Source organism: Ictidomys tridecemlineatus, chromosome 8, assembly GCF_052094955.1.
Source record: "Ictidomys tridecemlineatus isolate mIctTri1 chromosome 8, mIctTri1.hap1, whole genome shotgun sequence".
Taxonomy (NCBI): Eukaryota; Metazoa; Chordata; class Mammalia; order Rodentia; family Sciuridae; genus Ictidomys; species Ictidomys tridecemlineatus.
In genome coordinates this window covers 51,356,027-51,380,552 of record NC_135484.1, presented here as the reverse complement: position 1 = coordinate 51,380,552, position 24,526 = coordinate 51,356,027, and the positions used below count along the sequence as shown (strand labels likewise).

Genomic DNA, 24,526 nt, shown 5'->3' with positions numbered 1-24,526 from the left:
GCTTTTGACTTCCCCAAGGTCCCAGGAATCCACAGGAATGCAATGAGTTTGTTTTTCATTGCATGGAGTTGGGGAAGTCAGGGCTCTTTTACTTATGTGTTCGCATCAGCAGATTGACAGGCAAAGACCAGTTAAAAGATGGCTTGGTGTAATGCATTGCCAATGGCATTAAAGGGGCTTGTTCAATGGCTTATTTAATATACAGTAAAACTTGAGATTTGGGGAATTTTTTGGTTCTTTGACGGACTCTTAAGGAAGTCTAATTTTAAACACTGACCATAAAATATATAAGAAGTATTTTAAATATATTATCAAAGTATATCTTGTATCCAGTTACAAATAGATACATAATTCTGATCATGTTGCTTGTCCAAGTACAATGACAATAGGTGCCCATGACCAGCTGAAAGGAATAGAAAATTCATATTCAGAAGACTTTGAGGCAGGAGGGCAAGAGAGAAACTAAAATTTGTCACAGTAATGCAAGAAGTCAGAATCTGGACTCAATCTCCAGAGAACATCAGTCTTCAGTGTTGCTTCCAGAGAAGCTTAAGAACTTCACAAATATACTCTGGTAATTTGCTAGGGTTTAACCAACTTCCATTGCTATCCCCATAGCCCAATATACAATAGAAACTGGACCTCTAAGAAAATGGGGAGAATATTTCAGAGACAGACCATGACTCTTCTTTCTCTATTACATGTCATCCAGAATAGAATCTCCACTCAAGACAGCCCCGAGGGCAGGAGAGATGAAGACACTTAAATCTTGTTTGAAATTGAAATGTTAAATAGCATTCCGCAATGAATGGTCACTTGAAATTTATGAGATTTACATATAATATAATTAATGGAGATAGGATGATAAAACAAGATTTGTAACAGCATTTATTAATTCAGTTCATCAATGAATATTTATTGAGCTCTTACCACATCTGGCATTGCTCCAGTCTGTGTGGATATGGACATGAACAGGGCAAAGAAAATACTTATCCTCATGGTCCTAAAACTTAAATTATATTAAAAATATAATTGAGGGCAATAATTGAAGAAGAATTGAGCTTAGTCTTATATCAAATTCACCAAGTTGAAACACATCAATAAGACTGTTAAATCTAGAATAAAAGAATATCATTGCAGATATTAAATAAAAATTTTATTTTTTTACACATATACATGTGCAATTTTTAATAAACTTTTCCAAAGTTACTCTTCTGAAAATACTTCTCTGTGTTCCATGGTTTTGTACTCTCTGAGTTGCTTATTTTTTTTTCCCTACGTTGTCATTATCAGATCTGTAGAGGCCATCACAGAAGGAAAGAAGTGTAGAGCTTTCAGTTTGCTCCAGTCCCTAGACTACTAAGCATCCATGGCAAATTTAAGTCTTAAATAGTGACTCATTTTTCTTCTTTGCCCAGGTCAGTGAATCAGTTAGCAGTACTTCTCTTATAAATACTTTGTCCAATCCATGTATCCATACACAACTCAATAATTATTTAGACATAAATCCCAGAAGCAGTTATTCCTTTCCTGCTATATTCTATCTTAGGTATGTGTAACTACGCTGCCTATAAGTTGGGCTTATTTAAATGTGATGGGAGATTCAATATTCTTAGTTGCTGCTTCCCCTGAGTAATTTTTGTCTAATTTAAAAGCTGTGTCTGTTCCTAGTTCCTCAACTAGTTTTTATCTGAAACATTTCTCTTCATACTGGGTTATTATACTGGGTTATTATATTATAAAACACCCTTAAATCAATCTTTTTTTTTTCTCCCAAAATACTTCACTGTGGAAGACCATGACTTTCTGGAAAACTTGTGATCTTGGTTGCCAACTCAAATTCTTCCTGAGCTCTTTTCTTTGTTGTCTATAAATAAATGTAAACTGTCATACAATCACATTGACTTGTATCTTCTTCCTCTTATCCTACACATTTATTTTATATACTATCAGCTTCTCAAATGTTTCAGGTAATGCCATTGCTATTTTGATTGTTTTGTTTCTACAGAAATTTGAATGGTATCTCTCAAGCATGCAAAGCATACTCTTGGTATTCACTTCTTAATTTCCAGTCCAATGGTTACACATCTTTTTAAATAGCAACAACTTTCTCAATGAATGATAAGAAGAGGACGGGGAAAACTTTGTATTAAAGAGCTACGAAGGGGCTTGTGGAAAGAGAACATGAAAGTCCTATAACTGGGAATTGAGGATAATTTATTGAGCCTGAAAACTCTACAAAGTAGACTGTAAGAAAAAAAAAAAACAGATTTGATTTTATAGAAGTTATATGAAGAGATGATGGGGAAAAGGTATTTCTACACTTTTGTCTTTTCAATGATAGAGACAAAGAATACATGTTCTTTTAAATTAAATATTCGAAGGTCAAAACATTATAAATGCTATTATGTAGTATAGGTTTTCTAGTTTAAATAACTGAAAAAAAATTCAGTTGTTGAAACTGGGTGAAGTACATGGGAATGCATTATATTATTATCTGTTTCAACAAAACAAAATAAAATGGAGCCTGATTCAAATTTCAGTTCAATCCCTTCCAGTGTGAACTTTGTAAATTTCCTTATTATTATTCCTTCAGTTGAAAGTAGGGGCATTATTAATACCTGCTTAATAGAATTTTATGAGCTCTGATAAATGAATATTTCTGGGCATCTAAATCAAAACATTGCTATCTATATCTCTTAGGTTCTAAAATATAAATATAGCTAATAACCATATTCATGCAAACTTTTCCTTCATAATTATGTTTTAAAGGATTAATTAAATTTCATACCATAGAATAATGCATCTAGAACTTATCACATAAATGCTATACCTCTTTAAAAATTAATTTATCTAATTTATAGACATTGTTGTTTTCTTTTTTTTTTAATGGGTATAGGAGTTTTTATAAGTAATTTCATTGTGTCTCAGGATCTCCCAGCATTTCCATGACTTCCACTGCATTCACTAAATATAGGAAATAGTTTTAAAATTTCCTTTCACTTACATCCAAGATGAAAACTCATTTTACTTCTCCTCCAGGTATGAATAAATATGATTATTTTCCACATATAGAAAAAAAGATATTTTCTTCACTAAAATATAGAATCACAGTTGTAGCTCCCATGCCTGGCAGATGGACAGCATTCTGTTAATTAGCTATCAATCAACTAATCAATCAATATTTAAATGAATTAGTCAACAGAATTCAAGTGTTTTCTAACTGTGGGTAAAAATTGGTAGAGCTATCTGCTTCATAAAATTCTCCTGTGAATTCATACTAGAGAATAGGATTCACAGCAAGAAGATCATATTATCTAATCCCCCTCCTTTGATAAGTCCAAAATAGTTCTTATATCTACTTCTTCCAGGTCACTGCATTTCCGGCTCACCTTTGAATGCCCTGGCCTCAAATATACTTCACAGAGTGTTCATAATTTACATTTATCAATATAAAATATCTGTTCAATGGCTTAGAGAAGAGAAAAGTCTAATTTTCTTTTTTTATTTCAAATATTTTTAGGCTAAATATTGTGGTAGTTTTGTAATTCAAGTGGTTGTACTTCTCTTTTTCACATTTTCTCAATTAGGAAAATTAATTTTGAAGCCAATGAGTGGTAGTTAAAGAGTTACTACAGAAAATTAAATGAAACAGAAAGAAATATAAGTAGCTTTTTTAAAAAAATGAAACACAGGTATGAGTAATATAACAAACATCATAACATTTTGGAGAGAGATTTTTGTGTTACATAACATTTCCATGGTTTTAATATTAATAACAAAAATACCTAAGTTTTAATTGTGGAATTTTATTCCATTTTTTGAGAGTCTATCTTTAATCCCATTTTCAATGAATGATTCAGTTCTTTTTTTTCCGGAAATTTTGTCTGCAAAAAAATTGAAGAATGATTATTTTACTAATTAGAATGGAAACTTTTTGAAATTAATGTCTGTGAAGATATAATGTTAGTGTAGGCACAATTAAAATACCATATATATATATGTATATATATATATATATATTCATATTCCAGTATCAAATTCTGATCACTGTATGATATTCAGAAATGATTTAACCTTCTGGAGTTTTAGCTTACAGTTTTATAAATGAAAATAATATTCATGAAATATAAACAAAATAAAACTCAGAATATGATTGAAAGCTATGTAGCTCTGAAACCAACATAATTCTGATAAAACTTTAAAAAAAAATTCTATTAGTTAAGATTCTCCAAAGAAATAGAATCAATATGAAGGGAAGACATAGAGATTGATTGATACATAATTATTATAGGTGATTCACTTTATGCAATGATATGAAATGGGCAAGCTTGCTCAGTCTTATGAGGTCAACAAATGCATCAGAAAATTAGGAGTTAAAAAGTAGCCCAAATCATGGCAATAAAATTAAAATGAGACATTAGGAGAAAAAAGGTTGGGAAGTCATCTCTGCCTTCGGAGACTAGGTGGTCTGCAAATTACCAAGAGGTCCGAGCCAGACAAGAGAAAGTCACTAAAATCCAATCCGCTGAGATAGGACAAGAGTTTGCCTTGTTCTCAAAATAATATTAAGAACTTTCTAGATAATAAGGAGAAACTCTAGATGGGAAAATGTGTAGAGAATTCATTAAAATAACTTGAAATTATTTCGAAATTTTTAGTACGGTAAAACACACAAGCTGAGGAGGAAACTTAAGATAGTAATAAGAACTGATTGGCATGAGGAAGCATAATAAAGAGTGTAGGAACAATTAAAATAACATCACTACATGTTATGACATCAAGAGAACAGGATCATGCCTACTCTGTAGATGCTGTGAAAGCTGTACAACATTGCCTTTTACTTGAGCTGGCTGACACTTTTGGTTGGTGTGTTCTCCCTTCTGGCTTGAGGACAACACTACCCTCCTCCCCCTCTTAGTACAGAGAATTGTTTCTGTTACACTTTTGCACTTACAATAATTTTGCATAGTTTACCTTCCCCTTCTTGCATATAATTATCCTTTGTATTGGGGGGTAAAATATATTTCAATGCACGATCCATATAGTCCCTTTCCATATATTATTCCTCTTCCTCTAACTTTGTCTTCAGGGAGAATAAAAATTTTTATAAACCTTCTACTAAGAGCAATAGTCACAGTGGACTTTCTGTTCGAGACACTTGTTTTGTCTTTCTTCTTCCATGGAGAACAGTAAAGAAGGGCACCTAGGCCCAGTAAATGCAATGAATCACAATTGTCTGGCTGGTGCAGACTGTGCATGAAAGACAAACGGATGTGCCTCTTCACTGATGATACTGTAACCCTGGTGGTATTCAAGGTGACTCTTAAAAAGAGCCAGGCATTCACAACCCTGAAAACCTCATAATTAAAGTTGAATGTGTAAACTGAAATGAGCATGTGAGAAAAACAACAGATTATTTTTCAGATCTCTGTTCTCAAGTGTATAGGTGGATGGTGTTCAGTTAAATAGGTAGCACTGCCAACATCTCAACAACTCCCCCAAAGTTCTCTTTTTGTGTTGGCTTTTGCCTTCTACCAGACTTAATGTTGTTGCTGGGAAAAAAAATAAATCATAGTTCATTTAGTGTGTACTGGTCATTCCTTATTAACTGGCAATGGAGAATCAGGCTAGAAAGTTTATTAAATTTGAAGATTGATGATTATTGAGAGCCAGCGTCTGAGTTCTGTAAATACTTTGTAGGTTTCAGTTTCAATGACTAACACAGAGAAGTCCTCCGCAGGCCCCTGCTGCTAGATGATACAGGCATAAAAAGGAGAATTCCAATTAAAATGAACAACGCAGTTTGCTTTTGTGTTCTGGGATTGATTCAAAAAGTTTGGGAAAGAATAGACTTTTCTCCTGAATCAAAACCAATAATTTTGTTTAGATTTGGAATAGTTCTCCAAATTTTGTTTTAATACTTTGTGGGCACATTAGAAACATTAGTAATATTTTTCAGAGGGAGCTTTCCCAATAGCTAAAGCAGGAGCTAGGGTTGAGAACTGAGAACCAGCACTAAGGTAACTTCAGGGGCTTTCTATTAAAGATCAGAGAGGTCTGTCTACCTGGCCATGACTGGCATTGCTATCTATTAAATCAGGACATCATGATCTTATCTCCAACATTTGACTGAAGACTTCCTAAAAGCTTCCCTGTTTACAATAGAGTAAGAATTATGAGAGTTCTACAGCCATGGAGTACCTGTTCTGTGTCAGGTAATGTACTAACCTCTTTATTTCTCACAAGTTAACTAATCATATTATTTCTATTATTTTACTGGTGAAGAAACAAAAATTAGACTTAAAAATACATTGCAAGTTACACATTAAGAGACAGAGTGGGGATTAAATGTTAAGTATTTCCTCCCAAACACTATGATTTGAGGCCATGTTATAGTATTTGAAATTCCTAAAGCTTCATGTTAGCTACAGACTAAAAAGTTTGTTTTCATATGAATTTTCAAAATCTCTGAAACATTTGTCTGAACATGAACTTCTCTTAGTTCTACATTATAATATCCCAAATTTGAGCAGTGGAAACAGCAGGAGGCCAGTGTAATCGTTAAACATAATCAAACATAGCTTTGTGAATCTCAAGCTATAGATTTTACAGATTAAAGGTGTTGATAACTTTTGTTTTATAATGGTGTATAATTACATTTAAAAAAAAACTTACATAACCAAAACATTGTTTCTAGGATTCATAGCACCTAAAAATGCCTGCTTTTAAACAAATGAGTAATGTAATATCTATTGATGAGACATTAATGTTTTTTCTGTGACATAATTAGTGTTTTCATATCACAGAAAGGACATACACATCGTATCTTTTGAGGACAGAATGGGAAGAAGAGTTTGACTGTTGGCACTGATGCCAGTTTAACCAAGTCATTCTAAGTATCCAGTCCGTATATTTGAAAATATGTACATAAAAGTTTATAGTGTGAAAGTGTGATGTGGAAGCAGATTTAAACTTCTCATTTTTGAGTGTGTGTTTGATGTACCTAATTAATAAAGTACAATACATGGGAGGCTTAATTCCAAGGGGTTTTTGAGGGTGGTGATGAATTTTGCTTTAGACAGCAAGCAAAAATCTAGAGAGGGAATTTTCTAAAACAAACATTAACCTTTCATTGAACTGCACTATTTCTTGTTTTTTTTTTTGTGCCGTTTTAAACTTTAGATATGCCCCTCTCAAGAATAGCTGTTATGGCTGGATCTTAACTGTCCCTCAATGCCAGGTACTAACGTCTGGGTTGCCAGCCTGTGGTGCTAGGGACAGGTGATGGAACCTTCAGGAGGTGGAGCCTAATGGAAGGAATTTAAGTCTTTGGGGGGATGTCCTTGGAGATGATATTTCTCTTTCTGCATCCTGGCTGCCATGAGGTGAGCAGCTTTGCTTCCCCACCATGATTTTCTGTCTCACCTCAGGCCCCAAAGCAAGGGAACCAGCTAACTAAGGACAGAAACCTCTAAAACTGTGAGCCAAAATCAATCTTTCCACCACTTCAGTTAATTTCTTTAGGTATTTTGTCGTATTGACAGAAAATCTAACACATTCCACATTTTATTGTTGAGGGTATTAGACATTTAAACAAGATAAAATAGGTTCCTAGGATGTATGAAAAAAGAAAATATTTCATTACTCTCCTTTTCTCACCTTTATCTTGTTTTAATTGTTTAGAGGTTACCAAGTACACTCTCTTATAAGGAACCAATGATGACAAATGTTGTCCTTCTTATTTTAATTGAAATCAACATGAGGAGCATTATCTTTGTACCAGACATTGAATTAGAAGCAGTGTCCCTATTGAAACCTGTCTCCAAATCCTCTATTACTAAGTTATCGATGTTCCTCTGTAGTTTCAGCATGAAACTTCCCATAAATTACCCTTTTCTTTGTGAATTGTCTAATGCTGGGGCTCCATACTACTGTGAGCCCCTCATACTGTACATTCTATGTAACCCTGTGTGGGCCCATGAAATCTCATGCTGTTGCAGTTCTTCCTGCTCTGATCTTCCCTTCAAGTGTCTAATAGTATGCATTGAACTCGTACTCTATAAAACCTCATATTTTGCTATTGTCATTAGCCAACAGTACAGACTATTTGGGCTCCCTTATTTAGTTACTCAAAAGTCTAAAATGGAAATCTCCTAAGGCTTTGTTATTTTACTATCCATTTACAAAGACTTGCATTTAAATCTGTTAAGATTAAAAAGTTTTATCCTCAATAAAGTAAATGCTTTTTGTTAGTCTTTCTTTCTTTTTTGCATTAAAACAATTGTTCCTAATACATGATAGTAGAATCAATTTTGACATATTTGTGCAAACATGGAATATATAATTTATTTAATTATTTTTGATGAAAGCTAGATAGAGCATTAGAATGCTCTATTTGAAACTATAAAATCTGTTTGCTTTCATAACACTTACTTTATAACACCCATCTTCAATATGAGGTAAAGTGAGGACTATATATCTAAACTAAACTTTGGGAAAATTTTACTCAAGAACCTAGGAATTATCTTGATTTATATTCTTCCTAATCATCTTTTTTTTCTTAATAGTACAGTTGCTTCTATTTTACTTTCTCTTGTTTTCATTTTTTAGCAATACAAAAGTCACTATGAAAGAATATTATGTTAGTTTTATGTTATTATACTGAAACACCTAAGGCAAGTAAATTATAAAGGGAAAAATTTTATTTTGGATTCCTGTTCGGTAGATTCTAGTTCAAAATTTAAGTGGTCCCATCAATTTGGGTCTCTCACAAGGACAACACATTATAGTGGAAACATGTAGTAAAACAAAATGCTTACCTCATGAGTCAAGAACCAAAAAAGAGGGATAAGAAGAGATCAGGGTCCCACAGTCCCCTTCAAGGGCATGCTAATAATGACCCAGAGACCTCTTCAAGGCTCCAGGACTTAAATGTTACATCACTTGTCAATAGCACCATGTTGGGGATTAAGCCTTTAGCATCTGAATATTTGGGGGAACTTCAACATTCAAATTGCATCAGATAGCTGTTTGGTGAAAAGTTTGTTCAAATGATTAATTAACCAATTTTTTGTGGCATTGATTGATTATACCTAAGTGATACAGAGGAAAGGACCTCTGCTTTTACTGGATTTCTGGTTTTAAGGCAGCTGCTTAAAGACAGCAGATTATTTTATAGCTACAGAGATATGTAAAGCTTTTTTTTTTTTTTTTTTTTTTTTTTTTTTTTTTTTACTGTTGTGCTGGGTATTGAACTCAGGGCCTTGTGCATGCAAGGCAAGAACTCTACCAACTGAGCTTTATCCCAGCCCTGAGATGTAAAACTTAATAACAACACTTAAAAGGCACATTAACTATTGATTTGCTTTAAAAAAATTTTTCTGTCCTATGCATTTTACATGAATGGAACTAAACAGTGTATAATTTTTATCTGTCTAGCTTTTACCACTTAGCATGTTTGCAAAGTTTATCAGTGTTGTAGCATGTTAGATTGTCGAATAGCATTTCATCATATGAGCATACTACATTTAATTTGTCAATTCTCCATTTGATGGATCCAAAAACAATTTAAAAGAATTAATAGAATTAATGAATGTGTTTAGCACTGTTATAAATGAATACATGAAAATCTCTTGTATTTTTATTTTATACTAATGAAAATCCTAAGCTGAAATTTAGTACAAAATACAACTCAGAATAGTATTAAAAATAATAAAATACTTAAGAAAAATTTAACAGAAGTTTAACTTTTGTACACTGAAAACTACAGAACATCGAAAAATGTAAAGGCATTCCAAATGTGTGCATTGGGAGCAAGTGTGATTAAGATGTCAATGCTTGATGAATACATCTATATATTCAACATAATTTAATACTGTCTAAGTTTCCTTTTACCAGAAAGTGTTAAGTGTTTAAGTGTTGTTATTAAGTTTTACAAGCTGAGGCAAAAATTCATATTGGAATGTAAAGAACCAAGAATAACTGATACAATCTCAAAAAATTGGAGGATTCATACTCTATCATAACAAGAACAAAAACAAACACAAAACAACAGCAACCAAGAGTAAGTGGTGCTGACATAAAGAAAGGCATGTAGATCAATAGAATATAATTGAGAATCACAATTAAAACACTATGAACAATAGTGTTTTTTTTAACCAAGGGTACCACAAAAATTTAATAAGGAAAGAATAGTCTCCAGTGATGAATTATCCATACACAAAAGAATAAGGCGAGACCTCCCACTGTGTAAAATATTAACTCAAAATATATCATAGGCCTATAGTAATGAAAATCCTAAACTGAAATTTGGTAAAAAATACAATTTAGAATAGTATTAAGAATAATAAAATACTTCATTTTTGTTAAAATTTTAGAGCTAACCCAATAAACTGTTCAGAAAAAAATGTGAGTTAATGTTCATGATCTTATCTTGGGCAATGGTGTCTTATGAAGAACAAAAACACAGAAAATGAAACAAATAAATAATTAGACTTCAATGAAATTTAAAACTTTTAGCCTCATAGGACACTATTAAGAAAGCAAAATGGCAATCCACAGAGTATGAGAAAATATTGCAAATCATATATGTCATGGGAGACTTGAATCCAGAATAAATTACTCTTAATAACTCCACCATAAAAAGATAAATAACTAAAAAGTGGACAAAGTTTTTTAATAGATATTCTCTAAAGTAGATATACAAATGGCCATTAGACACAGAAGAGATATTCAATATCATTAATTATGAGGAAAATGCAAATACAAATCACAGTGCAATGCCCCTGCAAACACACTAGGATAGCTACAATAAAAAATACATGTGGTCCCCTAAAGTTCAGGAAATAATGCTGAGAGTTATTAAATGGGATGGCACTGAATTATAAAGATTCTGCTAAGCAAAGGAAACAATTGAGAATGTAAAGACAGAACCTACAGAATGGGAGAAAATCTTTGCTAGCTAGTCTTTTGATATAAGATAAATACCTAGATTATATAAATAATTTAAAAAATAACACAAAAAATCAAACAAACAAATAACCCAATTAATAGTGGGCATATGACTTAAATAAACACTTATCAAAAGAAGAAATGAAAATGGATAACAAATACATGAAGAAAATGTTCAATATCAGTAGCAATCAGGAAAATGAAAATTGAAAAAAACCATGACCCCAAATAAACTATTCCCCTTCTAAAATTATTCTTGTCAAGTCTTTTAGTTACAGCAGTGAAAAAGCTAGGACTATAGTGTAAACGGATACCACTGTATTTTATTTATTAATCTCGTGTCTTGCAACCTTCAACATTTTTTGTTGTACTTTTTATTTACTAGTTCTAGCAGATTTTGTGTTGGGGTGTATGTGTATTTTAGATTTTTCTGCATAAAATAACATGTCATTTTTGTGTAAGATCAATTTATACCTCTTTTTCAATATGATTGTCTTAATCATTATCAACCTCATCATCATCCTTTGAGTTTGAAACCTCCTGTAAAATGTTGAATGAGGCATCAAGATCAGACATTCTTGTGTTTTGCCCTCTGTTAGGAGAAAAGCATTCAGTCTTTAATCAATATGTTTTAGCCATCAGGTTTTGTATATATCCTTTATCAGGCAAACAATTACCTTCTCTCCTCAATTTGTTAATAGATTATTTGTGATTGTGTGTTTTATTTTTGAGATACTTTTTTTTTTGCATCTATTGTAATCAGGTGAGTTTTGTCTTTTATTCAACTGACAGATTGTATTACATCAACTGAATCTGAATGCTAAAGCCTCCTTGCACTACTGAGATAAGTTGACTCTTCACACATTTCATAGTTTAATTGTATGAAAAGACAACAAGCCTAAATGAAGGCAGGTAATTTAGTATTTAAACAACAAAAACAAGATAAGAATTATGTCAACTCCCTATGCCCTTAGACCACTGGATGACATCAGACCAGAGTGCAGTTGACAGACAACAAGTAGTGTTTTTATGGAGAAAGAGACTTTAAACTATATTGAGTTTTTATAGATTTCCAGATAAATAGAAAGATGTATCCTAAGGTGTGCCAGCTGGAAAGTTCTTCACTCAACTGAAATTAGGGTGATGGCCCTCTCCCTCAAGATAGGACTGAGAAATTGCCTTGCCTCAACCTCATCAGATCTATCTCTCCTTGCTCCAGGAGGAATTACAGGCCATTGCACCAAAATTGGGGTTAGACTGAAGTCAGACCCTGCCTTCAAGACCTGCCAGAAGGGCCTGTGGAGATGTGCAAGGTCAAAGGGGTCCTTGGAAGAGCCATTTTCATAAAATCCACCTGGGCCTGGGCTTTTCTTTGTGGGAAGATTTTTAATTACTATTTTAATTTCTTTTCTTATAGATCTATTTGGGTTTTTTTGTTTCCTCTTCTATTGGAAAAAAAATTTCTTCAATCAGTTTTGAATATTTCTTTCTAGAAATTTGCCCATTTCTTCTAAGTTATCTAATCTGTTGGCAAAGCACTAGAGTATTAATGCTTTCTGTCATTCCTAAAACTGGCAATTTTCATCTCTTTTTACCTAGTTCAGTCTAGCAACAAGTTTGTCAATTTTATTAAACTTGTAAAGAGCTAAATTTTAATTTCATGGAGCATTTCCAGTTTTTAAAATTTCTGCTTCAGTGATTTTCCTCATTTATATTACCTCTACACTGATTTACATTTGTTTTTCTGTTTTTATCTGATCTTCTTATGTGGGAGATACCATTACTGATTTCAAATCCTTTTTTTTTTTTAGCTGCATTCTACAAGTATTGATAAATTTGCACATTCATTTTTATTGAGTCTTCATTATTTCATCTAACGAATCAGATCTGATGTTCATATTTATTTTGAAGAGCAAACTAACACATTTAAAGATACATTTGTAAAGTTTAGTTGAGTTAAAGGTTTGTGAGAGAGATGGCTTTTGATATTCCCAGCTTGATTTTTATACTTTATCATGTTTTTTAGCCAAAGCTAACACTGTGGAATGTTTCAATGTGCCAAGAGAAGAATACAAAGTTTCTGCAAGATTTGGAAAAGATGATTAATACTTGATGAGAAATTTCTCTCACTCCAAACAATTGGATTGAATTTGCTGGTATTTCGGTGGTGAAGCTGTCCTGAAAAGACATTTATTTCTGCTTGCTCTGACTGACCCCATGGTTAAAGAGCAAAAAATGTGCCATTTCTGTTTGCTCTGACTGTCCCCATGGTTAAAGAGCAAAAAGTGTTCCTAAGGCAGAAAATAGCCCTGTGAGAAGCTGCCATAATTGATACTAAATTCCAAAGGCCCTGATTTTATTACTGGAGTGTTATCATATGCGGCACTAATGTACACACATTAAAAGGAGAGGGGTTATGTATTTTATTTCAATATTCTTTAGTTCTTGTTTAACTAAACCTAGAATTAGTGCTGTAATATTTTTAATAATAAATGTAGGATTCAGAGTGTTTTGAATCTTGCATGATGTACCTTTGATGGTGTTGAATGATGATATTATTCTAACTTCATTATAGAAAACCCTAGATCATAATCCTGGCTTCAACTAGTGGGGCCACGTTGGAGAAACTAAGTAGAGAATGGAAAGAGATAAATCAGAACATAAGGTAGATTCTGAATGCTTAAAAATTTTAAATTAAGTTATGAAAATAAGAGGAAATATTTAATTTATTAGAATTTAATTTTCTCTTGATAATGGAAGAAAATCACGACAGCTAGCCATAGTTGTCTTATATTTGTGATGTTGTCTAGAGGATAAATTGACCTCTTCGCTTACCTTCCCCAATGCCTATTTTTACACTTCTGTATCAAGACTTTCCATGTTGAAACTCATATTTTAGTTATTTCTATATATAGTGTTTTTCTCCCAATGATTTTACATTCTTAAGGGTAAAGACTTATGTTACATTCATTTTTATCTCTTATACTTTATACAAATATATATCATATGTAAGTTTTAGTTCATACCCATTAAATTGAAATCAAATGAACAAAGATTTGAAGCTCAAGTGATAAATTTCAAATAGATATAAGAACAGAGCATATGAAAATGACAATGGAATTTTCAAGCAATGTAGAGTACTAAAATATTGTATACAGAAACAAATGGACAAATAGTTCCTTAAAATGGTAGCCCTAGAAATGGAAGCTTTAAAATGATAAAGTTCTTCTAAATGTAAATATTGTTTCAGTTAAAACTATGTAGACTATCATCACAGCATATGATGTACTTTGAACATGTGAACAAAATCTCTTGGTTTCTAAAAATGAGTAATGTTCTAGAAATTGGAGTAGTCTAAAAGATAGGAAGAACTACTGGTATTTTTGTATGCAATTTCTCTTTCCTACTTATGAGAGTATATGCTTACAGTAACTTTAAGTTGTCTCATCTTTAAAATAAAAATTAAAAAAAGTTAGGTCAGGGACTCTTCTAGTTTAATTTTCTGTATGTTAAATTAGATGTTTTAATTCACAATACATTTCTACAATGACATGATGAAATTCATGAGATTGACACATACATTGGATTAAAATATAAATGTATTGTCTAGCAGCATTTGTATGAAGTGTTATTTAGGTTTTAAATTGTGAGATTTTTCTGAAATTGCTAACTAAAGGACTCAAAGATAATCTTGACTTTAGAAAACAATAAATAGCAGTCATCCATAAACTTAGAGGGAAATAGACATAATTTTTGTAATTGTTTTTCCTTCTCAGTAATAAAATCCATAATTGTTCCTAGTATCTTCATGTTATTCTATGAGAAGTAATTAAATCTTCTGTGAAGAGTACTTTGAAGATAAAAAAATAGCACTAAAAACATAAGATTTTGTTGTTATTCTTTTAGTTTTATTAGTACTTTTGCCAAGTGCTTTTCTGAAAAAAAAAAAAATAGCCCTTGAGCAACCCCCAGGATTACCAAAAGACCAGGTAAAAGAACCTTTTTAGTACTTAGCTCTTTCACAGCAACTGTGGGTGACTTATTTCTTGAATTCATTCTGTGGGTATTTTGAATGCTTTGACTTTATTTGAACATTTTTTTTTTATTGGATAGGAGTCTAAATTAGATTGGAGCTGATAAATAATTGAGTTGCCTCCAGTTAGAAGCCTTAGGTAGGTACTATTTGAATGTGGGTTTTTTCGATTCTAAAGAGCTTGGACCTTCATTTTCTGGGACTCTGGCTAATTTAGGCAAGAATTACCATCCTAGAATCTATATATGTTTGAAAAAATGGATTAGCCATACTAAGAACAACTTTTGATTATAGCAGACACTGAGGGGGAAGTTTTAATCTACATAAAGTTGCTCACTTAAAAGTCATATTAGAAAAGAAAAAAATCCAAAAACATCAAAAGAAAAAAATGGAATGCAGTCTTTAACTGATACACAGAGTCATCTCTAAAATTAATTGAATCCAAGATTGCCTCTAAAAGATTCCTTTTAGAAGGCAAATGGCAAGTATACCCAATTTTTTTTTCACAAGTATTAGTCACAAGCTTTGACCATCTGGGCCGGTAATCTTGTTCATTGCCCAGAAAGGCAACTCAGCTCCAGATATTCTTTAATAAATTAGTAAGCTTTGTATTATTATATTTGGCATGTAGATAAAATTTTTTTTACAACTAAAAATTTATTTTTTTTATTATTGTTGGTTGTTCAAAACATTACATAGTTCTTGATATATCATATTTCACATTTTGATTCAAGTGGGTTATGAACTCCCATTTTACCCCATATACAGCTTGCAGAATCACATCAGTTACACTTCCATTGATTTACATGTTGATATACTAGTGTCTCTTGTATTCTGCTGCCTTTCCTATCCTCTACTATCCCCCCTCCCCTCCCTTCCCCTCCCTCTTCTCTCTCTACCCCCACTACTGTAATTCATTCCTCCCCCTTGTATTATTTTTTCCTTTCCCCTCACTTCCTCTTGTATGTAATTTTGTATAACCCTGAGGGTCTCCTTCCATTTCCATGCAATTTCCCTTCTCTCTCCCTTTCCCTCCCACTTCTCATCCTTGTTTAATGTTGGTCGTCTTCTCGTGCTCTTCTTCCCTAGTTTGTTCTTAGTTACTCTCCTTATATCAAAGCAGACATTTGGCATTTGTTTTTTAGGGCTTGGCTAGCTTTCACTTAGCATAATCTGCTCTAATGCCATCCATTTCCCTCCAAATTCTATGATTTTGTCATTTTTTAATGCAGAGTAATACTCCATTGTGTATAAATGCCACATTTTTTTTTTTATCCATTCGTCTATTGAAGGGCATCTAGGTTGGTTCCACAGTCTTGCTATTGTGAATTGTGCTGCTATGAACATCGATGTAGCAGTGTCCCTGTAGCATGCTCTTTTTAGGTATATAAAGAACTCAAAAAATTAGACAATAAGATAACAAATAACCCAATCAACAAATGGGCCAAGGACCTGAACAGACACTTCTCAGAGGAGGACATACAATCAATCAACAAGTACATGGAAAAATGCTCACCATCTCAAGCAGTCAGAGAAATGCAAATCAAAACCACACTAAGATACCATATCTCACTCCAGTAAGATTGGCAGCCATTATGAAGTCAAACAACAATAAGTGCTGGCGAGGATGTGGGGAAAAGGGTACACTTGTACATTGTTGGGGGGACTGCAAATTGGTGCAGCCAATTTGGAAAGCAGTATGGAGATTTCTTGGAAATCTGGGAATGGAACTACCATTTGACCCAGCTATTCCCCTTCTCGGTCTATTCCCTAAAGACCTAAAAAGAGCATGTAGATAAAAATTTTAAATAAAATATATAAAATATGTTTTTATTTATATGTGTTTATATGTTATATGTATGTAAACTTTTCTACTTTTTGTAGTATTGCCAAATTAAGTTGTCATAGAACTTTATTTAATTAACTTAAATATAATAATAAGTGCTTACATTAATTAAGTATTCCTTAAATTCTTACAAGGATATAAACTAACCCAAATTGTTTTCCAATTGTACTGGGATAATCTTTGGGAAAAAGAAAAACATCTAAAATGTGTCATTTTGATTAAAATAGACACGTGGTTTGAGTTGTCAGAAATAAATATAGAAATGAAACTTTTCCTATCTAGGTTTATTAGTAAAATAAGCTGATGTTATCTCTATAATACGAAATTTTTTCAGCAAGGAAAATAACTCAAGATGATTGCTAACTATGCATTGTTTCATTTTCATAAGCAATAGTAGTAAAATTGCTAGTGTCTTAAAATATGTAGGTAAGATAAAATTCCCATGTGAGAGATGATATTCCTATACCAAAATGTTTTACTATTCTTATCATGATGCACAGAAAGTTGAGGCTGAGGGAAATCTCTATTAACTATATAATTCTCAGGCCTAACTTAAAAAAAAAAAAAAGAAAAAAAAAAGCTAAGAGAATTGAAATAAAATTTCTCCTCCTTTACAATTTCTTATTAAAGGGAGACTGAAGATATTTGGAACAGTTATTAAACATATTCTGTGATGTAATGCAAATTGTGCTCTAAGAAAACATATACTTGTAGATATTATGATTCATAGACTTCCAATCCACACATTGTTGGTGTGACTGACAGTTCACAAATTGCCAGTGTTCACTGAAAATTAAGGTAAATAAGGGTTAAGAATTCTAACTAATATATATGTAGTTGAAATCAATGGAAGTAATGAAGGAAACAATACCATATGCAAGAATACAAAGAAGGAAAGATGTACTTTTTAGGAAATCTAAAAGGCATGAGAATGTTAAGGGAAACAGGATCATTTTTGTTTTAAAGTAGAAAGACTAGTGGATTCAATGTGAAAAAGAGGAAAGGTACGGGACAAAAACTGAATGGATATAAGAAAGTTTTGCAACACTTATGGAAGAGTAATCTTTGAAAATGAATTTTGTGTCTGACCAAGCTGATTAAGATAAAAAGTAAACTATAAGTTTTTCTAAAAATTGAACATTGATATCAAAATTACATTAATGAGAAACTAGAAGCTGATTCTGTTAAGTAAATTTTTTTTTTCCTGAAGTATTTGTCTGTTCTAAATAGGGAATTAAGAAAGGATTTTCTCTGTATTTCAGATAATTGAACTAGAAAACAAAGGCTCTGTTTCTATCAAGATATTTCTTTGTTTTCTCTATAAGATTGAGCCAGGGTCAAATTACCTATGATAATCTACTTAATAAATAGTGATACACACCTGAATTGTAGAAGCAAAACAAAACATATTTAAAGATATTCCTTTGTTTCACTTTGTCTTTATTAGGTCATTTATTACTTAAGAAAACTGAATTTTGTTAAAAGAGATAAGGGGTTTCCCCCCTTTAACTATGTAACTTTCTCTATTTGCCTTTGAAGTATTTTTTTTAGTCATCTGATTAATCAAATGACTATTGTGATTCTGTTTTAATCAAGAGCTTTAAACTCTTTGAAGTTTTTGATAATTTCTCCAGAACAAATTTTAAAGAAATTCTGATGAGATATTTTTGGAGTATTGGTTTTTTATGGCTCCCTAAAATATCACAAAAAACTTTATTAATTCTCCTTATAAAAATAGAACTACTAAATTAATTATGATGATTTGATATGTAAAATTGCATGAGAAGCATTGTAAAATAATAAATTATACTTAGCTTTCTTTAAGTTATATTGAGTATGTTGAGTATGTAACCAGTGTGTGTTTCAAAAATGTATGAAATCTGAGAGTCCAGGTGTAGTTATAGTCAGCATACTAATTATTATCTTAAAATATTGTGTTTTGAAGAAATAACAAAATTTCCTGTCAGTTGCATTCTAATAAACTCTCATCAGATCTTTAACCATGGTTATGTAAAACCTTGTCATCAGCTGATAGTTAATTATTTAATTTTGGTACACTTCTGAAAGCTATGCATGGAAGTATAAACCTAAGATCTTTAGTACTGAGAAGATTTATGGAGAGAACACTGGCACGTACAAGTTTTTGATAACTTTAATATCATACCATTGAACTGGGTAAGAATTCTCAGAAATCCATTGAAGAAAGTGGTTGGCTCATTTAAAACATCTAACCTAACATTAAGTAGTGTAGGAATTAATTAATTTAGTACTAGGGAAATGCTTTAGGAGACAATTTTAAGTGAGCCAGTAATGAAATTGTTAAAATATACAAATTGAATGAACTCTATAAGATTGAGCCAGGGTGAAATTACCTATGATAACCTACTTAATAAACAGTGATACACACCTGAATTGTAGAAACAAAACATATTTAAAATAATAAAAATTCAGTGTTAGGAATGGATCCATGGATAGTCTAGATGACCATTGGCCTTCTTGAGTTCTTTTTTAAAAAACATTTTTAATTTGTTCTTTACAGATATACATGACAGTATTATTATACATACATGGAGTATAACTTGTTCTAATTAAGATTCCATTCTTATGGTTACACATGAAGTAGAGTTCCACTAGTGGGGTGTTCATATATAAACTTGTAAAGGAATATCCTATTTATTCTACTGTCTTTCCTAATCCTATCTCCCTCCCATTCATTCATTCCCCTTTGTCTAAACTACTGAATTTTTATTCTTTCCCTCCCTACCTCTTGTTGCCTGTTAGCATCCACATATCAAAGAGAACATTCAACCTTTGCTTTTTGGGAATTGACCTATTTCACTTAGCATGATGTAGGGATTCTGACCGTGGAAATGTACAGAGAAGCGTTCCCTTAATGAGCAAACTCCTGGGGGTTAACAGGCACCCTTTTTCCCACCCTTAGAATGCCATGCAATCTCTCTTAGGATCTAGTAATATAGCTAATATATGTGCAATGTCTAGCTGATATGTAATGCCCTGGGAAGCCTCTGTGTTAGAGCCTCATCAAACTTTGACCTTGATTGCAAGCACATAGCTCCTGGGAATAAAGAAACTAGTTTGTTAGATAATTACAATGTTTCATCAAGCTCAGTTACTCTCCCTGCCTAACAATAACTTCAGACAATGGACTTTGCTGAGAACTCCACCAAGCTCCTAACATTGCATATGGTAACTGTGAAATGTAACTGCAGTATAAGCAATCTTATTGTTACTCTAAACAATAATGTAGTTACGGTACTACTGGCCTAATGTAACCTATTGGTATAAATAAATGTGGCAGCTTGGACAAAGAGCCACTCTGTCATCTTCCCTGCCTCTGCACCTTGTCTCTGTCTCTTCTTTATTATTATTCCCTACAACTGGTGACCAATGTTGGGGCACAAGACAAGCTATTTCCCCCCTAAATCCTCTCAATCCACAGAGAGTTTGGGACAACAGAATCTGCCTTAATAGAGACCCTTATTGACCTTGACAGGCAATAGGGAAGGGAGTAGCTTACTCATGCCTGGAACAGGCTTCTGACATGCATCTCTTTCATCGGCTAGTACTGACCCCTAATCAGTAGGCTATGGGTAATTCTCCATCTCTATCTGTCACTCAACAACATCATCAGGTCGAGCTTTCTCTCTTATTTGCAAGGCTGGACATACCATAAATAATACTGATCTTACTGCCTTGCGGACAGAGATAAACTCTTGTTGTCTTTTTATCCAGAAAGTGGGAAACTAAATTTAAAGGACTGGGAGAAAATAGGTGAAACACTTCATGAGAAGCCACAAACTTCTATATCTATGCTTCAAAGTTTTTTTTTTTTTTTTTTTTAGATGTGCTTAATAAAACCTCTATTTCCCAACCTGCCTGCTCTCCTCCTTCTGTGCCTGGTTATGTGGCACCTTTATATCCCCCACTGCTCCTCCCTCAGCATTGACATAGCCCTGGCAACAACTAACTCTGCCCAGAGCTGTCCTAGAGCCTCCCATGCATAAGAAGCCTCACTGCCATTGCCTCTGTGGTCTACTATAGCACTGTGCTGCCCCCAGCTAGATCCCAGTTCACTGAGTGTTTGGGACAATCTGTGGAGGAAGGGGAGTCTAATAACTTACCTGTCTGTCCTATTGAGATAAATTCTGCTAATAAACCTAAATATCAATATGAACAGTTCCCTTTTGATGTATTCAAAGAGTTAAAATGTTTAAATGAAAGGAAAAATACAAGGTTTGACTCTACTGTCATTGAAACATTTTTATCAGTTACTATAAGTAGACCTAACTTAACTCTGTTTAAGTGAGCAGTCAAGGGTTATAAGACACAAATACTAATGTCATGGTAATAAATACTTTTATGGTATGGCTTTATGCATGGCCTTAAGAGGCCACCATGGTCTGGGGCAAAGGAAATAAAATAAACAAGTATTCAAAAGCTCCCTGTGGCTACCATGCTCTATCCTTTCCAATCCAAAACAAATCATTACTTATAACCAACCATGTGTGGAAACTGTTACAAGATTTACAATATTTAAAACAAAAAGAAAAAAAGAAAAAATAATTCTCCACAAAGTATATAAACTACAACACCAGATTTAAGAAAATTATGAAAGAAAAGAAAAAATGGTTACAATAGTTTTACTTACCTTGAAACTTCTCCTGGATCTCTAATTTTCCTGGCTTTATATTTAAAATGTAAATTACAGGACCTACAAGATTTACCTTATGAAAAACCTGTTAAAACAAAAGAAAAAAGTGTCTCTTTTAAATCCAAACTGCTTAGCTAGCTATCTTACCTGTTTTCAGCCAGCTTTCTTAACCAGTTCCTCCCTAATGTTATAACATAGAAAGAGAAAAGTAGAAACATTCTAAAAGTATAAGCTTCTTTTTGAAAAAAAAGTTTTTTCTGAAAAATTTCACAGGCTTTCAACTGGCTCTTATCTGAGCCGAAAGTACATTTCGACCCGATAAAAAGTATTTCAGCGATGTAAATTTTTAAATATTCTATATAAGTTGATGTATTTTTCTGATTGGTCTTGTTTTATCTAACTATAAAGGTTTTAACAAAGGCCAATTTCTCTGGAGTTAACTCTCATATACATTCAAAATTCCTTTTAATAAATCATAAAAAGATAGAAACATGTTATATTGGGGATGAATATGATAATTATCAAGGACATATATCTGGCTGTATAAAACCTTTGATTTCAAGATCCATTATGGCTATTAAGTTCTATACCTGACATTTCCAATTATATAGGCCTGTCTTAAATCTATATATTATGTACTTGATATTAAATTGACACTTAAACAAATAAGTGTTCATCAATTAAAATTTAAATTAAAAAAATGGATCCAAATAACTTAATTCAAATCAAGTAATCAAATAAAAATATACATGTCTTTAAGGTTCTGGCTTATGGGTTTTCCTAGGTGACCAAACAATCACATCTTAATTTCTAAAAAATATATATAATATTCATTACATGTAAAATTTTTCTTCAACAAAGATGACTAATACTATAAATCATGTTTGTCTTATGTTTTTTGTTACAATTAAAGTAAGTAAATTAAATTTAACATAAAAGAAATTAACCTTCATAAGTATAGTTTCTTAAATACATAAATTAAAAATTACAGCTGATGCCAAACTGATCTCTCATTTTTTCCAGTTGTTAAAAAAAGGATACTGACTCCTTTCTTTATTTAACTCCTTCTTTAAAACAGGCTTTACAAAAAATTAGTAAAGATTATCAACAATAATGGTGGATCAACTTTCAATATCTAATGTGCCATTGTCATTGAAAGTTATTGTTAAAACACCTTATGCTTTCACAACAGTATTTGCTAATTATAATAAAAATATATTAAAATAATTACACTGTCCTCATTTTTTCAGGCTATGATATTTTGCCTTTCACTGACATGTATGCTCAATTAATTACTGATAATCATACCAAAACTTTATCCTTACCCGACCTGGACATTCATATTTTACACCTTAGTTATGAAAAAACTTCATATCTCAGGCTGGGGATGTGGCTCAAGTGGTAGCACTCTGGCCTGGCATGCGTGCAGCCTGGGTTCGATCCTCAGCACCACATACAAACAAAGATGTTGTGTCCGCCGAAAACTAAAAAATAAATATTAAAATATTAAAAAAAGAAAAAACTTCATATTTCTATACTTACAGATTTCCTCTACTATCAAGTTATATGAACAGATATTTTAACACCAATTGATTTTCACATGCCTCATGATGGACGATTCTCTGTTATATCAGGTTTCTTAATTATAGCCATCTTAATTTCTACCATTCCTCTTATAAATGGATTAAAGGTGTATACAGATAAAATTAAATAAAGAGGAGTAATATCTGTTCTTATCAATGATAAATGGACTATTATACCCTACCTCAAATCTCTCCACAGTGAGAGCATTAGCTGCCATTATCTTAGCGCCAAGACTATTTTCTAATACTTTAAACATTATTACAGATTCTAAATGTATTTTGTTTATTTTTATGTGGTGCTGAGGATCGAACCTAGTGCTCACACATGCTAAACAAGCACTCTGCCACTGAGCTATAATCCCAGCCCAGACTCTAAATTTATAACTAAACTTGTTCCTCTTATTTTTATAGCTGTGTTTTGCCTTTGTTTGGATTCCAACTTACTATCTCTTTTTTTTAACCCTTTAAACTCTTTTGCAGCACCATATGTCTTCTATCTTCCTCTCTCCTAACACAGTCACACCAAAATTCCTGGACCTTTGAGAGAAGGTAACACTCGCACGAATAAAGCTATGAAATCCCTTTGTCCTTTATTTTCAGATACTGTAAAATCCCTTGGATTTTTTTCATCAAAATACTCAATCACTAATAAAAACCTTTTCCATCTCTTCTCAACAGGTTCATGCTATAGTCAACAACTGTTCTCAACTTTTGGGCCCCTATGTGAAAATCTGTAAATCCACGAGGCCTACATTCTAATGCACTTTGACAAATGGATATTACCCATTTCCCTCCTTTTCATCCTTAATCCTTTCTTCATGTTTTTATTGATACTCATTCTGCATTCATTTGGGCTAGTGCCCAAAGATCTAAAAAGATATCTGATTACATTTCTTATTTATTACTCTGCTTTGCCACCATGGACGAGTTTATCTATTTAAAAATGGATAAGGCCCCTACATATACTTCTTGCACTTTCACACAATTTTGTAATCAATAAAATATAATTTTAATTCATAAAATTTCTCCTAATCCTACTGGACAGGTTTTGGTTAAACGAGCACATCGTATTCTTAAAACTTGCCTTTTAAAACAAAACTGTGATGATTCAGTAAACCTTCTAAGACAAAATTTAATGCTTTTTTTTTTGACATTTTCCTTAGTGGATATCCCTACATTAGCTGTCGGGACTTACAAAATCACTATGAAACTGGCCTGTGCTATTGTAAAAACATATGAATCGTACCTCTATGACAATTGATATGCTTAATGTAGAACAAAAACAACATCATCAAACTCTTCTTGATAATCAGGCCACAATTTATTAGTTGTTGCTATTACATCATAAAGGATGTCAGGAGCTTAATAATATGTGTTGCTTCAATTTAAGTGATAATAGTACTCTATCGCAAAGGAGTTAGACTACCTTAAAGATATCA

At 32.4% G+C, this 24,526-nt stretch overlaps 1 protein-coding gene across 12 annotated transcripts in view; it reads right to left on the bottom strand.

Annotated features, from left to right (window-relative positions):
• Nucleotides 1-24,526, bottom strand: part of LOC144366099 (heat shock factor protein 2-like) — a 102,429-nt gene that overhangs the window by 1,976 nt on the left and 75,927 nt on the right. For 8 of the 12 annotated variants that reach the window (XR_013424970.1, XR_013424969.1, XM_078019460.1 and 5 more), the window contains 3 exons: nt 22,830-22,988; nt 21,502-21,589; nt 3,789-3,887 (listed from right to left, as the gene is read on the bottom strand). The gene's annotated coding sequence lies outside the window, so the exon portion shown is untranslated. The remainder of the gene's footprint in view (nt 1-3,788; nt 3,888-21,501; nt 21,590-22,829; nt 22,989-24,526) is intronic. The other 4 variants (XM_078019462.1, XM_078019461.1, XM_078019463.1 and 1 more) reach the window with 4 other exon arrangements.